The sequence below is a fragment of the Strongylocentrotus purpuratus genome, unplaced genomic scaffold (assembly GCF_000002235.5).
Source record: "Strongylocentrotus purpuratus isolate Spur 01 unplaced genomic scaffold, Spur_5.0 spur5_contig_861, whole genome shotgun sequence".
Classification (NCBI taxonomy): Eukaryota; Metazoa; Echinodermata; class Echinoidea; order Camarodonta; family Strongylocentrotidae; genus Strongylocentrotus; species Strongylocentrotus purpuratus.
In genome coordinates, this window is record NW_022145570.1 from 381,998 (window position 1) to 398,660 (window position 16,663).

Consider the following 16,663-nt stretch of genomic DNA (forward strand, 5'->3'; position numbering starts at 1 on the left):
TATTTTGTTGTAAGGAACATCAGTAGGGGGCAAAATTATGCTTCCTTAATACGAGTTGTGTCATAAAACATTTCCCTCCTTGAAAATGTTTCTACGTGGTCTCATGTGAGTGTATGTCTCCGTGAAAAGACGAACAGAACAAACGTTTCAACCCTTTATTTTAGAGGGAAGGGGAAGGAGGGGGTGTCAAATGCACTCGCTATATATTTGTTGAAATGTTGATGATTGCTGATTGTTGATGAAAAAGAAGAAAACGAGAAAGAGAGGAGCCAAACAATGGAATGGGAATGACAGATATTTGAATTAAATTGAATATTTGCATTACGATTTAGTTCACTGCACAGGACTTTAGAACTTGTTGAAAACGACAAACATGACAATTGCACATTGCGATTATGAATTTGTAAAAAACAGAAAATCAGTATACTATACTTATACTCTTAACATGCAAAAGGCAACCGGACTTTCTGCTACGAACGGTTTAGATTCTTAATCGCAACATAGTAGTCGAGCGTCAGGAGGGAAAAAGACAATTACAAACCTGTGCTAGATTAGGATGTCTGGTAAACCGGTGCTTCTTCAAGTATGGATGACATAAATCTACAGCTTCATGAGGCAGCATCGAGGGGTAAAATCAAAAGTGTAAAAAAACTGCTAAAAAAAGGGTTCTAACTTAAACCAGACGGACCAAGATGGAAACACATGTTTACATAAAGCGGTAAAGAAAGACCATATAACCGTCAATGAGTATCTCATGAACCAAGGTGCTGATGTTGAGAAGGCGACTACAGATGGAAAAAACACCGTTGCATCTTGCTGCATCACTCGGAGGTCTTATATCAACGAAAGTTATACTCAGTCATGGAGCAAATATGGGAAAAAAAAGACAAAGACGGCCACTCTGCTTTATACAGCGCTGTAAGGAACGGTCATCTTGATGTCACTAAATATCTGATCAGTAAAGGAGCAGAGGTAAATAAGGAAAATAACGGAGGTAGGACCGCATTACACGGTGCTGCTATTAATGGTCATCTTAACATAGTTAAATATCTGATCAGTCAAGGGGCTGAGGTAAATAAAGGGAATAACGACGGTAGGACTGCGTTTCAGCTTGCTGCTGAGAATGGTTATCTTGATGTCACCAAATATCTCATCAGCCAAGGAGCCGTGGTGAATAAGGGAGATAATTACGGTTGGAGTGTATTAAACATTGCCGCTCATGAGGGTCATCTTGATGTCACCAAATATCTCATCAGCCAAGGAGCTGAGGTGAATAAAGGAGATAATGCTGGTCGCACTGCTTTACACAGCTCTGCTATGAATGGCCATCTTGATATCACCAAATACCTAATCAGTCAAGGAGCTGAGGTGAATAAGGGAGATAAAGATAGTTGGACGGCTTTACACAGCTCTGCTTTGAATGGTCACTTCGATGTCACCAAATATCTCATCAGCCAAGGAGCTGAGGTGAATAAGGGAGATAATGATGGTTGGACTGCATTACGCAATGCTGCTGGGAATGACCATCTTGATGTCGCCAAATATCTCATCAGTCAAGGAGCTGAGGTCAATAAAGGAGATAATGGTGGTCGGACTGCTTTACACAGCTCTGCTATAAATGGTCATCTTGATATCACCAAATATCTAATCAGTCAAGGAGCTGAGGTGAATAAGGGAGATAAAGATAGTTGGACAGCTTTACACAGCTCTGCTTTGAATGGTCACTTCGATGTCACTAAATATCTCATCAGCCAAGGAGCCGAGGTGAATAAGGGAGATAATGATGGTTGGACTGCATTACGCAATGCTGCTGGAAATGACCACCTTGATGTCGCCAAATATCTCATCAGTCAAGGAGCCGAAGTGAATAAGGGAGATACTGACGGTAGGACTGCACTACGCAGTGCTGCTTTGAATGGTCATCTTGATATCATCAAATATCTCATCAGTCAAGGAGCTGAGGTGAATAATGGAGAGAATGACGGTCGAACTGCATTACACCTTGCTGTTCAGGCGGGTTACTTTGATGTCGCCAGTTATCTCATTAGCCAAGGAGCTGAGGTGAATAAGGGAGATAAAGACGGTTGGACTGCTTTACACAGTTCTGCCTTTAATGGTCATTTAGATGGCACCAAATATCTCATCAGCCAAGGAGCTGAGGTTAATAAGGGAGATAATGATGGATGGACTTCATTACGCAATGCTGCTGGAAATGGTCATCTTGATGTCACCAAATATCTCATTAGCCAAGGAGCTGAGGTTAATAAAGGAGATAATGATGGCTGGACTGCATTATGCAATGTTGCTAGAAATGGTCATCTTGATGTCACTAAATATCTGATCAGCCAAGGAGCTGAGGTTAATAAGGGAGATAAAGATGGTTGGACTGCATTACGCAATGCTGCTGGAAATGGTCATCTTGATGTCACCAAATATCTCATCAGCCAAGGAGCTGAGGTGAAAAAGGGAGATAATGACGGTTTGACTGCATTACATAGTTCTGCTTTCAATGGTCATCTCGATGTCACAAAATATCTCATCAGCCAAGGAGCTAAAGTGAATAAGGGAGATAATGACGATAGGACTGCGTTAATCGATGCTGCAGGGAATGGCCATCTAGATGTCATCAAATATCTCATCCGCCAAGGAGCTGAGGTGAATAAAGGAGAAAATGGTGGTCGGACTGCTTTACACAGCTCTGCTATAAATGATCATCTTGATATCACCACATATCTCATCAGCCAAGGAGCTGAAGTGAATAAGGGAGATAATGACGATAGGACTGCGTTAATCGATGCTGTAGGGAACGGCCATCTTGATGTTATCAAATATCTCATCAGCCAAGGAGCTGAGGTGAATAATGAAAACAATGAAGGGTGGACTGCTTTACACTTTGCTGCTGAGTGTGGCCAAGTTGATATCACCAAATACCTCATTAGTCATGTAGCTGAGGTGAATAAGGGAAATAAAGATGGTTGGACTGCATTACACAATGCTGCTGGGAATGGCCATCTTGATGTCACCAAATACCTCATTTGTCAAGGAGCTGAGGTGAACAAGGGAGATAATGACGGTTGGACTGCATTACACCATGCTGCTCAGGAGGCTCATCTTGATGTCACCAACTTTCTCGTAAGCCAAAGAGCTGAGGTGAATAAGGGAAATAATGACGGGTGGACTATATTACACCTTGCTGCGGGGAAGGGTCATCTTGATGTCACCAAATATCTCATCAGTCAAGGAGCCGAGGTGAATGAGGGAAATAATGATGGTTGGCCTCCATTACACAGTTCCGCTTTCAATGGTCATTTCGATGTCACCAAATATCTCATCAGCCAAGGAGCTGAAGTGAGTACTGGGAATAGTGACGGTAGGACAGCATTTCACCTTGCTGCTGAGAATGGTCATCTTGATGTCACCAAATATCTGATCAGTCAAGAAGCTGAAGTGAATAGGGGAACGGATAACGGTAGGAATGCATTACACTGTGCTGCTGGGAATGGCCATCTTGATGTCACCAAATATCTCATCAGCCAAGGAGCTGAGGTAAAAAAGGGAGATATTCACGGTTGGACTGCATTATCCGATGCTGCTGGGAATGGCCATCTTGATGTCACCAAATATCTCATCAGCCAAGGAGCTGAGGTGAATAAAAGAGATAATGACGGTTGGACTACATTATGCGATGCTGCTGAGAATGGCCATCTTAATATCACCAAATATCTCATCGGCCAAGGAGCTGAGGTGAATAAGGGAAATAATGACGGTTGGACTGCATTAAACCTTGCTGCTCTGAAGGGCCATTTTGATGTCACCAAATATCTCCTAAGCCAAGGAGCTGAGGTGAATGAGGGAAATAAAGTGGGTAGGACTGCGTTACACAGTTCTGCTCAGAAGGGTCATCTTGATGACACCAAATATCTCATCAGTCAAGGAGCTGAGGTGAATAAGGGAACTAATGACGGTTGGACTGCATTAAACCTTTCTGCTCAGGAGGGTCATCTTGATGTCACCAAATATCTCATCAGACTAGGAGCTGAGGTTAACAAGGGAAATAATGTGGGTAAGACTCCATTACACCTTTCTGCTCAGAAGGGTCATCTTGAGGTCACTAAACATCTGATCAACCAAGGAGCTGAGGTGAATGAGAAAGATCATGATGGTAGGTCTGCAATGCACCATGCTGTTCAGAATGGTTACCTTGATGTTGTTAAATTCCTCAAGGCAGGAGGGGCACATTTTGACACAGTAGACATTCACGGCGAGACACCTCAACAAATGTCTATAAGTCTCGGGTACGAAAGCATTGCTGATCTATTCATGGACCGTTCCAATTCCAAGGTAATTATATATTTTTTAAATATTCATGTCAATTTTATCTACCCCGATGTTTTCAATACATGCATGTTAATGCCAAGTACTGACATTTAATTTAGAGCATATAATGCATTGGCTACTTATCAATATTTTTTTCAGTCTTGACCAGCTCGAGGCTGACTTACTGTCTTTGTATCACCACTAATTACCATACATATTTACAATTCTAGTTAGACCGCATTGCTGTTTTATAGACTTTATAGACAAGTTACAAGTTATCGAATCATTGGATTCCGTGATCACCTGTCAATACTTAATATTTGTTTTTTATCTTCATGTTCTTATGCTGCGTATTTTCTTACATCCAGGTCAAACAGAATGATTTAATGGATATCCATCTTGCCATCCTTCACGGACACACCTCTACCATTGAGAAGTTAGTTTCTGAGGGAGCTGATCTTAATATCCAGTCACCTGACGGACAGAAATGTCTCCATAACGCCATTAAACTCTGCTATAAAAGCGAGAGAATTGTGCAAGAAACTGACACACTAAGAAAGGTGAGTCATACCCCAGAAACGAGAAACACCAACGAGACCGACACCACACCACACCGATGAGAGTCTGAACAACAAATTACATTAATTATGGCAAAATAATGGTCAGTTTCTGAGTCTAACAGGGAGTCGTTATGGCAGTGTAACTGACATATACTGCTCCTCTAATTCTTTAGTGAATCCTTGAATCTGATACCCGTGATTGGCCGAAGAAAAAGTTTGTGTCTGGGCGTGTGATTGCTTTTGTGGGTAAGTTTACAATTTCCATAGGAATTTCCAATACTGTTAAACCAAGAGGCAGCGTTACACTTTGTTCATCCATCCTTGCTGTTGATGGACGATACTGTTCTAATTAAAAAGTAAATATGTTTTTATGTTTCAGATCTCTGATGAGTATTACAAGGGCGAACTATCTCCTGAGAAGGCATTGGTGTTTTATCTCCTTGAGAATGGAGCCAAGTTAGATGTGAGGGACACGACAGGCAACCTACCAATCCAATATGCCAAGGACGAAGTGGTCAAACAGATGATTTTATCGAGGTGATATACATTCAAGTCCAACATAATAACATTTTGTCCCCGCCAGTTGTAAAACAAACGGTTTATCAAAACCCAAGGAAATAATGCATTTGTTCATCTTCCACTTTTGAGATTTGGTTATTAGAAAGTTTTGCCTTATTGTAAATCATAACAGTTAATCATAAATTGTACATATTGTGTGACAATTGTGACTATTACTTTGTTAAGGGCTACAACTTGTTTTCTTCTTATCTACTCAAGTATTCAGTATATATATATACATGTATGAATATATTTTTTAAAAACCAAACTCGTCTAGGAGATATTAACTAACTGTCGTTCTTTTCATGTTTGGATTTTGTGAGAATTGTATTTTACCGCATTACCAGGCCAAGAAATATGTTTTTTTTTCATTTCCTAGACATGAATGCTAATATTCGGGTCTCTTTTTTAAATAATGGGCCTCGGTAAGTGTCTGACATTTACCAGTTGTTCGATTCAAATCAATATCATTTAAATAATTGTTCATAAGGGGAAACAAAAACACGTTTTCACAACGAAAATTGTATAGAAATGACTTATCGACTTAATTACGTCTGTACTGATTAATTTCAGACTACCTTCTTTAGAGGAGATCCAGTCTTATCGAGGTAAGAACATCCTTCAAACACAAACAAATGGTCCCCCATGATCCATAATGCATGGCCCTACAGAGGAATTTTTCCTGTTGGGGGCCGGGGGAAAATGCAATGAATTTTTGACAATTTATTGCACTTTCTTCGTTTTGGGGGATTTGTGGAAGGGGCCGCGTACCCTAGCAAACACTGCGTACAGTCATGATTCAGGGGCTAAGCAATGGCCTCGTTACTGTGAGGTCCCAGGATAAAAATCGTGTGGATCAGCTATATATTAGTGCCCTTTTGTGAGGCATTAATCCTCATTACTGTCAATTATGACTTAAGGACGTAGGTCCCTTAGCTGATTAGCATAGTAGCACACATATGATTAAGCAGTCACGCAAAACAAACACTTGCAAATTAATTTTCAATAAAATCTGAGAATGTATGCCATTATCTAGATCTAATAGAAATAAATATTGTTTTAAAATCCTTCCCTAAACTGGGGTAAAAATAAATATTCCACCATTATGACCAACAGTGTATTTATTGTACAGCATTCTGTTAATATTTTCATTGCAATTAAATATCAGATGGTAAATCTGCAACTGGAAATTTTGGGGCCCTTGGAGGGAAGCTGTCTACCAAATCCCATGGGTTCACACTCCACATTCCACCTGGTGCCCTTGAGGAAGATGAGAAAATCAGCCTTCAGGTACTGACCGAGATTCCAAATGGTCTCACACTTAAGGAGGACGAGCTCCTAGTCAGCCATGGCTTCCAGTGCTACCCGTCTGGGCTACGCTTCAAGAAACCGGCAAAGCTGATAATACCTCACTGTGCATTAGTCACTGCTCCTAACAAAGTACAGACCATACTGTATTCCTGGAATCAGTCAGGTAACTAGATCATATTTTCAGCCTTTCCGAAAGTATAAATATGTCAGGCTGGTATGTGTTTTTCAAAAGTGGCAGGTCGTTGGTTTTTGTAAACAAGCTGGCACATAATTTACTGGATTTACCGCACACTGACATAGGTCTGAAGTCCGATACCTAATCAAGCAAAATTATTATGGAATAACGTATGGGCTATTTTGTATTCTGAGAGCTGTTTCTCTTGTTGTTCTCGCATTTCTTTCTTTTGAAGGATGGGGGGGGGGGCACCCAACTCTGTAAATCGAGATCATCATTGGCAATGATGACAGTACATCATTTAACATGTTTAATGTGGGGATATATGAATCTCTGAACCTTGCAACTGGCGTACTCTGATAAACATTGTCTTAACTTTCAGTAGAAAAAAGACTTACAGAAGATCAATGCCCATTCTTAAATTTTCGGATGGCGATATCAGCTATGGCCATGATTTGAGAAAAATGTAACAAATTCACAAAAATATCTTCACTACCAGTCAGGAACTCAAATAACGTTAAGAATCAGAAAACTCATAAAATTTTGCCCCATACATGTCCTTATGTTAACTAAATTTGACAATTTGGTAACAGAATCACTAGTAGAATTCAGCATTCCCTCCATGACATTAATTAGTTTGCTGTGTTTTCTCTTATTTTTGTCGATACAAAAATTACAAAATATTGGAAATAAGGTCCGAAGACCCTCTAACCAGGTCGATAAATTTGAAACAATTCTATGGTTTCGGGGGCTCTTTGCACGGTAGTTCAAATTTTAAATTTAAATGCATACATTTTTGTTTAAAGTTCACAGATATTTACATAGTGAGTTATTTGGTATAAGGACAGATTAATCATGGTCATCAGAAAATTAAATTTTCGATTCCTCAATTAGGCCATTACTAGAGTAAAGCCTATAAACACATTATTTTTTCTACTGTTACTGAAAAAAGAATAATTGAGAGACATTTTCACTTTGGTTTTGTGAAGGAAATAAGAATTTATTGAATTGAATGGAAAAATAGATAAATAAGTAGCCCTCATATTTGCAAATGTTATATTTATTGAAGTATGAACAATAAAGTTAGTCTTGTCTAATTTTTCATCTTACCCTTTTGAATTGTACTCCAGTCGCAAAAATACGATTAGCTAAGAGAAACTTCCAAGATCTAAGCCGTTTTTCGTATTTTTTTGAATGAATTGAATTTGTTTGGTTTATATGAAAGGTACACCTAAACGGCTTCACCATTCTCCCGACATGACTTGTTCGGTACAAGAATGGTGGCTAGAGATTTCAATCAGCCATTTTTCCGGAGGATACTTTGCGATATATTGGGACTGGCTATTTCTGAAGGGCATCTTACTGTCATGCATGTCGTTTCTACCTAGAGTCGTGCCTTCAAATAGATTACCAATACTGGAGGTTCGCTTCGCCAAGAAGCCTCATGGCCAGAAATGGGTAAACGGACATTTAACACCATTATTTTATGGCGTATTTAAGTTTGATAACTTCAGGGAGCAATTTTTTCGTTAACCCTGGGGGCGATGTTTGAAATGTTTTACTCTCCCATTCAACATTTTCTGATGCAAATTAACAGTTGTCAAGCCTTGTCTGTATTAGAAGAAAACAAAAATCGAGCAAATTCATGTCTGTTAGCATAAACGTGTGAATGTTAATATAAAACTTTGACCTACTTCAGCCCCTTTTTCTTCTTAAAAAACGATATTGTTACTTGTTTAACTCTTTTCCCTCTTGTTTGTCACGTATGTAACATTTTCATCTTGACTTTAGTTTTGCATGTTAACTATAAATTGTTACTTGTCCACTTGGATATTATCAATTAAACGAATGAATATCCTGATGCCTGAAATATACTTTTATACTAAATATGTGACATCTTTACTGTGAATAGCAGGTCCTATACTCTTTCTGGCATTTTCTCTCAATCGGTGGCCATTTTGGACGTCATCCTGGTGTTCCGATTTTCTTGACAGCCAAAGCCAGTTTAACTGAATTGGTTGACCCAGGCAACCACAGCTTATTCCTGTGGACGATTCCTGCGTGGCATGGACTTTAGTTGATAAATAGCTGAGGGTAGGAGCATGATACAAGCGTACGTATGATTTATGTCTTCTTGATAATCTCCAGATGACTTAATCAGAATCCCTTTTTCATACTCGATTTCTCAGAACAGCGTCCATGACTTAACTAACCCCCATCTCCAACCTGTGAAGACCGATGACGATGAAGTTCTGTTTCACCGAAGCACACTAAGCGTCTCTTGCCAGCCAGTGAGTGGGAATTGTCCCAAGACAAAGGTGAGTGCATGTTTTACGACGGGTCTCGGCATTGAAACAAGGGCCAACTGGAAACGGGAACAATTAAAATTTGTCTTTAACAGTCCGTGCAATCAATATTTTATCTGTACTTTTATTCAAGTAGGCCTACTTACACCAACTGGTCCCTTATAGCACACATACTCGAATAAGAAAGTAAATAAATATCTGCAAATAATAATGATTATAATACATACATACGTGCGTTACTATGAATGTACTAAATCATTCTTCTTGTCTTGCCCATACCAATCCAATATTTTACTCATTAAACATGTTCCACTATAGGGATGTATATTTATTACATGTAGGTGCTTTTATGTATTTTATGTCATCTCAATCCTCTTCCTGATTCCATGTTCTAATTGTTTATATTAAACTGTAAATGTGCTTTCTCTGCAATGGGTGCAAAACTCTGGAATAAGCTTCCTCTACAATTACGTCAACTGTCGTCAACAGAAACATTCAAATTACAACTGAAAACTTATTTGTTTCTTTTGTTGTAATTATTGCAATATTCTAATTTACTATGTCTAGGAGAATTTCGATTTTTTTTTTCTTTTTTTTTCCTTTTCTTTCTTATGTCCGTTACATGTCCTTTTCTCTAAGCGCCATGAGCACCGAAATGTGGACCTGTGCGCTATACAAGTAGCCACTATTATTATTATTATTATTATTATCATAGCTATAATATTAGAAATGCTAAAAAGAAATCATTTGCCATTGACTCGTACATCACTAAACCAAAAAATAATTATTTTCTAAAGACCGTTTCTGTGAAACAATCTTCCTCATTGTATTCATAATTAGTTTAAATGTATTTAAACGTAGGTATGAGCAATTTCTTTTGGGTAAATTGCAATAATCATTTGAATTCAAGACATATTTTATTTGTCTGAATGTTTGTATTTATGTTTGTTGTCTTGATTTGTGTATTGTCTAATGTTTAGTAACGAACATATTTCATATTTTTTATGATCACAAAAGGGTCAACCTTTATATAAGGATTATGTTTCCTTACAGGTTGCAACCTATTCAGTTTATTTGATGTCCTTGTCCAATGTGTTGTTAATGTGTATTTTGATGTTATATAACTGATTGCTATATGAAATGTTGTCTTTTTATAACTGAATGAAAATGAAATTGAATTGAATTGAATTAAATGATTTTGTCTGGCAATATAATCAAATTGAACGAAGGCCTTTTAATTGCAGTAGATTAAGTAAAAGCAAAATGGTGAAATTGATTGAATAAAGCTTTAATTATCTTTTCTTCAGTATTTTCATCAGTAATCTCTTCATCTGTTTTTTCGGCGCATTTTCCATTCAGTCAGACATGCAAACTAACTATTTCCTCTGGCATTTTCCTCAGGCTATTCAGCGCAACGAAATGAGTTCGGATTGGAAAGTGACAGAGTACTTCACGCTCGATCTACCCGACGAGAGTGATGAGACATTGGTGACACTTAAGTTGGTTCAAACCAAGACAAAGCAGATCCTATTCAACACATATTTCCCAGGTAAAGCATTTCATGGAGAAACTTGTTCTAATCCTAGAGTATCAATATTTCATTACTTATCACAAGGCACCTATTGCGGCCAAATGACATCCTATTGGTAATATGAACAGTACAACTCGACCTGTGGTGCATAAACGCCAAAAAGAAATGAAATGATCCCTATATTGAAATAACAAGAAGTTAAGGTTAGGCGACTTCACCATCAAAACTTGATATCATGATGTATATGTATAGGTCTATATTTATTGACTTTTGTTTTGTTTAACGGTAATCATAGTAAGGCCACCACACCTTCGTATATTACCTTCGACCATACGGTGAAAGACGAAGTCAATATATAGACGAAATTAAGATAGATCCCCAGTCCTGTTGACGAACTTCACTATGGACAAAATGTTTTCGGACCAAATGGTTGATGGAGTAATTGAGGTTCAGACAATTTTATTAGAGAAAAAAAAGGGAAATGGACCGAATAATGAGGGACCAAATGGTTATTGAATCAAGACTTACAGATCATTGATTTTAGGAAGTGGCAAATAGAGCCGCATGGTTTTAAATTAGCCCTACTCGCTATTTAGACTAAATGGTCGTACGAAACTTCGACCGGACCATGTGCATAGTGGAGAACATTTTTTGTATAGACTGAAAGAAGAAAGGTGATCTGGTTATATGGGCCTAGTGGCTTTTGATCGAATGTCACTTATTTTAACGTCATATGAGTAAAAACATGAGTTCATGTATATAACCCTTTCTCAATATACTAAAGCTTGAAACGGAGCCGTCGGGAGCTCAGGGACAGATACATGTAGGAAATATGGGGTGGCTGTATCCATTAGACATAGCATAACAAAGAGTCTAGTTCTTATACAGTGCGTCCCAGAAAAAACGAAACCGAGAAGTATTGATGTTTTATCATAACTTAATCACAACCATAATTAATAAATGATACATATTTGGAAAGCTTAGAGTCTCCTCTTTCATTTGATGCTACTCATGTGATGCATTATCTGAGGAGCATCACATGAAAGAGGAGACTCTAAGCTTTCCAAATATGTATCATTCATTAATTATAGTTGTGATTAAGTTATGATAGAACATCGATTCTTCTCGGTTTCGTTTTTTCTGGGACGCACTGTACAATTTGTAACCCGTTAATTGTGTGTAATTGGCAGGATTTGGCGAAATGTTTACAGAACGGCACGCTTCTTCATCAACCACCGATGAAACGTGAGTAGAACTACAATATTGTAGAGGTGTTGTGGTCGCGTGAATGCGTCACCGGACTGTCGATCACAAGGTCCGCGGTTCGAGTCCCTTGGCAAGACATTGATCTACATTTGCCACTCTCCACCCAGGTGTTAAATGAATACCCGGTAGGACGAGGAAGCCAATGTGGTATGCTTAGCAATTTGAGCCTAGTAGCTCTTGTTGGAATGCTCCCCAGTGAGTGGAGAAAGTGCATGCATTGTGTGTGGACAAGCCAGAATCCTATGACCGGGGTAATAATGTAAAGCGCTTAGAAACTCGGACGTTCCCGACGTATTAAGCGCTATATAAGCAACAAATATTATTAATTTAAGCACATGCGTGCACGCGTGTGTGTGTGTGTGTGTGTGTGTCGGTGTTGTTTTGTTTTTAAGATGATTGTATAATGATGTATTAAATCCCTGAATTAAAGTTGCTTATCTTTTAAGTTCATTTGACGCCATCAAGTGACCATCAACCGATATTTTAGCGAGAGACTCAACACAAAATTAAAAAAACAAACTATGATGACGACCTAATGGTGTTATAGTCATCGGCCCATAGGGCTTCTTCATGTTATCGTACTGCATTGGAAGTGCACACACAAAAATTCAAAAATATAGGCGCCTATTTTCAAGGCTAATGGCTTAAAACATCAGAGACAAAAAAGAGCCAAAGGCAGAGAGGGGAGAGGAGGAGAGAGAGAAAAGAGATATAGTGAGAGATATGTATATATATATATATATATATATATATACAGTGCGTCCCAGAAAAAATGATACCGAGAATTATCGATGATTTATCATAACTTAAACACAATTACAATTAATAAATGACACATATTTTGAAAGCTTAGATCCTCCTCTTTCAGTTGATGCAACTCATATGATGTATATCTCACGCATGAGTGATTAAAAGCAATTTGAAGAGAGGAAACCAAAAAGTCATTTGGCGGGGGGTATCTGAATTTCAAGGAGGAAATCACATTTCTAGAAAGTTCAATTTTTTCTCTTTCATATGACACCTCAATCAGGTAAAATGAGCCAGGAATAACAAAGTTCTGTTTGTTTAAAGTAATGCTTGCACTTCCATAATCTGTTCAAACGAGTTCGACATCATTGTCTGCCTGCCGTAGCAACTAACAGAGTTGACAAAAGACTTAACTCCGTTTCGTTGAAGATCAGCCATGCATCAGGTCTTTCGTCTTTCGTATTCTTTAATTGTCATTAAGTTATGATAAAACATCGATAGTTCTCGGTTTCGTTTTTTTCTGGGACGTACTGTATATCCCTTACAGCGTCATTAGAAGGACATATCTAGTTTTAAAAATGAGTCATTAAGTAAACATGGTCATTGGCAGGACACTTTCATGTCCTATTAACATTTGAACAATAGAATTACTGCCCTCTACGTACGTTTGCAGACAGAGGAAACCTATGAGCCTCCCAAGAAACAATAGGTTTATTCATCAGTTATTAGTTTCATTAGTTATATTGTTTTGAATTTAGGGTTAGGGTTAGGGCAACATACCAGTTTTTATGATGTCCTGTTAATGTAACATTTGGGGTTTAATATAGATGTCCTGTTAATGTACAATGTAAGGTTATATATATATACATATATATATATATATATATTTACGAAATGTTCAGCTGAAATGAAGCATTTCAAAATCTGGAATATAATCTGCTGAAAATTAGTTGACATGTGCATGAATAATTTTTTTTCAATTTTACAACTCGGGGGGGGGGGGGGGTCAGTGTAAAACTGTAAGAGCTAAAAATGCTAGAAGTAAAAATGCCAAGGAATTACAATATTAGTATTTTCATAATACCCATGTAGTTCCGAGGTAACAGTCTAGGAAGAAGATGCTCGGGGGTCGATGTTCAAGGGGCAATTGTACGGTTACGACAGCAGTCATATATACGTCTCTATAAAAGGCCTACATGAATTTATATTATGGAGTCGAGAAGAACAATAACTCAGTTTGTAAATTGTGAGGGAGAGGTTTAAACGAATTCTCCACTTCTCGTGACTTTTAGACTTAATTCGTGCATTATTCGGCCTGTGCTTTATATCTCTTTTTGAGTATCGGCCTGTGCCGCAGCTTGACTGTTTATTAAAAGCACGCATTTCTCGTCCATGTACAAGTTCACTTTGTAATGTATTTATCCAATTACTTTACTAGTACAGTTTTGAAGAGTTAAGATCTATATCTTCTTTGGGGGAGTGAATCAAAAGAATCAGTGTCTTTTTGCCTAAGCATAATTCAATTTTACTTCTTAAATTTCAGCCCGTCAGATGAACAGAAAGTGACAGATGCGAATATCCTGAAACTAGCAAGGCTTCTAGCACCTGATCGGTGGAGCCCTCTTTATGTTGCTCTTGGCATCGATTACAGCATCGCTGAAGGTATCAAAGAGAAGTCTAAAGAGATAACTGAGCAGTACATACACCTCCTTCAAAATTGGAAAGCTGCATCAACTCGGACTAGAAAGGACTTAAATGCAATCCTCAACGAGATAGAAGCAGGAGGACTAATAGACCAGTTATACTTGGCCTCTAAGGTGTAAAACCGGACGAGAGAGTACGAGTAGGAGAGAGAGAGAGAGAGAAAGAGTGGGGGCGAGGCAACGTGTCAAATAATATAATACCAAGCTGCCAAACGCCTTCTTCTTTAATACTCAGTCTAGCTGTCGTATTATATAAGATAGGTGCCGCCTAATAAAACCATAATTGTCAGCAGAAACACATTATTATACATAATCGTTCGTCACGATGTTGTGAACACGTGATAGTTAGGCAAGTTTGGCTTCTTTCTCTTTTCCTTGTTTGTCTGTTTTTGTTTTTGCTTATATTAATGTTTTACTTGCCACTACAGGGTAATTGTTCCATATACATGTACAGAAAATCCTAATTAATACAGTGCACTAAACACCGAAATATTACTACCTGTATATAATTTCCCGTTTTGCGGATGTTTCCAATGGTCGGTTGAGTAACGTAATGAAAGATGTTAATGTATATTACTTGTGTAAATTATACCTTGTTTCTTAATCGTAGAGAGTTATGATTTTATTTTCATGATCAACCCGCATTTATGGAGAACTTCAACATGCAGAGACATACTCTAGCATTGATTTCTTGATTTGTTTTTGTTAGGGTTTTTTCCCCCCTTAAGTCACGCGATGTTTGATGAACCTCTTAACGCAATGTAAATACATTTTGTGTGTATATATAAGTTCATTTTATCTAGATGCTTGCATCTACTGCTGATATCTTAGTCTTATACATTATATTCTATGTAATATCGTAACGCTTACCTAACGTTGATGTTGTGTAAGTAACCATGTAAGTAACAAATTATATATATATATATATATATATTACGTTCCTTGTTTCATGTAATACTCATTTTGCATCCCTTACGGGTTATATTTGGTTTGAGCAGAATTTCATATTTAATAATATACTTCCATCCGGTATTCTGAAAGTTCATATAACTTCCCTTTAAGTCCGGAAGGTAAATGAGCGGTACTTTCGATTATTATATACCTCTCTTTAGTTTGTTGAATAAATCTAGCAATCTGATTGGGCGAAATTGGAGCCGTAAAGAAAGGAACAATTGTCCGTTGCCCGGGTAACGGTCACTAGTTAATGAGAAAGATGCCCGTTGCCCGATTAACTGTCAATAGTTAATGAGAAAGATGCCTGTCGCCCGGGTAACGGGCCGCAAAGTTAAATTTTGCTGAGATCTATTGGTTTAGGTGTTAAAGGTTTACATGCAGTGTGTGTTGGATTTCGGAATGATCGTAATATTCATACACTTTTCAGAAAAGCAAAATTCTTTTAACTCCACATTTAACTACTTCGAAACGCGCACACCACAACCGTGCTCGAAAGCATACGCGCAAAGCACCTCGTGAATCGTGATAACTGTAAATGGACGTCAGATAAATATGGTAAAAGACCTGATATGATTGGCAAAGTTTAGTTGTTTCAGATCATATGTCTTTCGGGAAGCCTGATTTTTGGTTCTTTCGTTAAAAGAGCCGACATGAATTCATGAGCGTACCATTTCCTATAACTTCTAAATAAACTCGTTTGGGAACATTTTGTCCTCTGTTAAGCGAGAAAGTGCGAATATTCATGTATTGCGTTGACAAATCTTACCATGTAATACACTTTCAAGATGCCAAATATGGTTAGGAAATGACTTTAAATCGAAAACCTGAAACAAGCTAGTGTTTTGTATGTATCACCTAAAGAATGCATGTAATACAAATTGAATGGTATAAAATTACTCTCTCTCTAAAAAAAAAGAGTGAATTTTCACTCTTTTTTCACTTTCTTGGGAGTGACGTCAGGAATCACTTGTTTAGGAGTGAATATCGATTTATTTTCGAGTTAGTTTTAAATGTTGTATATCTGTTTAACGTAACACATTTGCATTTAGACAATTTTTGCTCTTGCCAGTAATATTTGGCATATCGTATTATGCTTGGTATGTATCACTTAAAGAATACATGTAAAATTGAATGGTATATAATATGTGACAACGTCTCAAACCTTAGGCATATACAAGTGTGTGTGTGTGAGTATATATATATATATATATTGAAAAACCTCTTGGTGTTTCTCC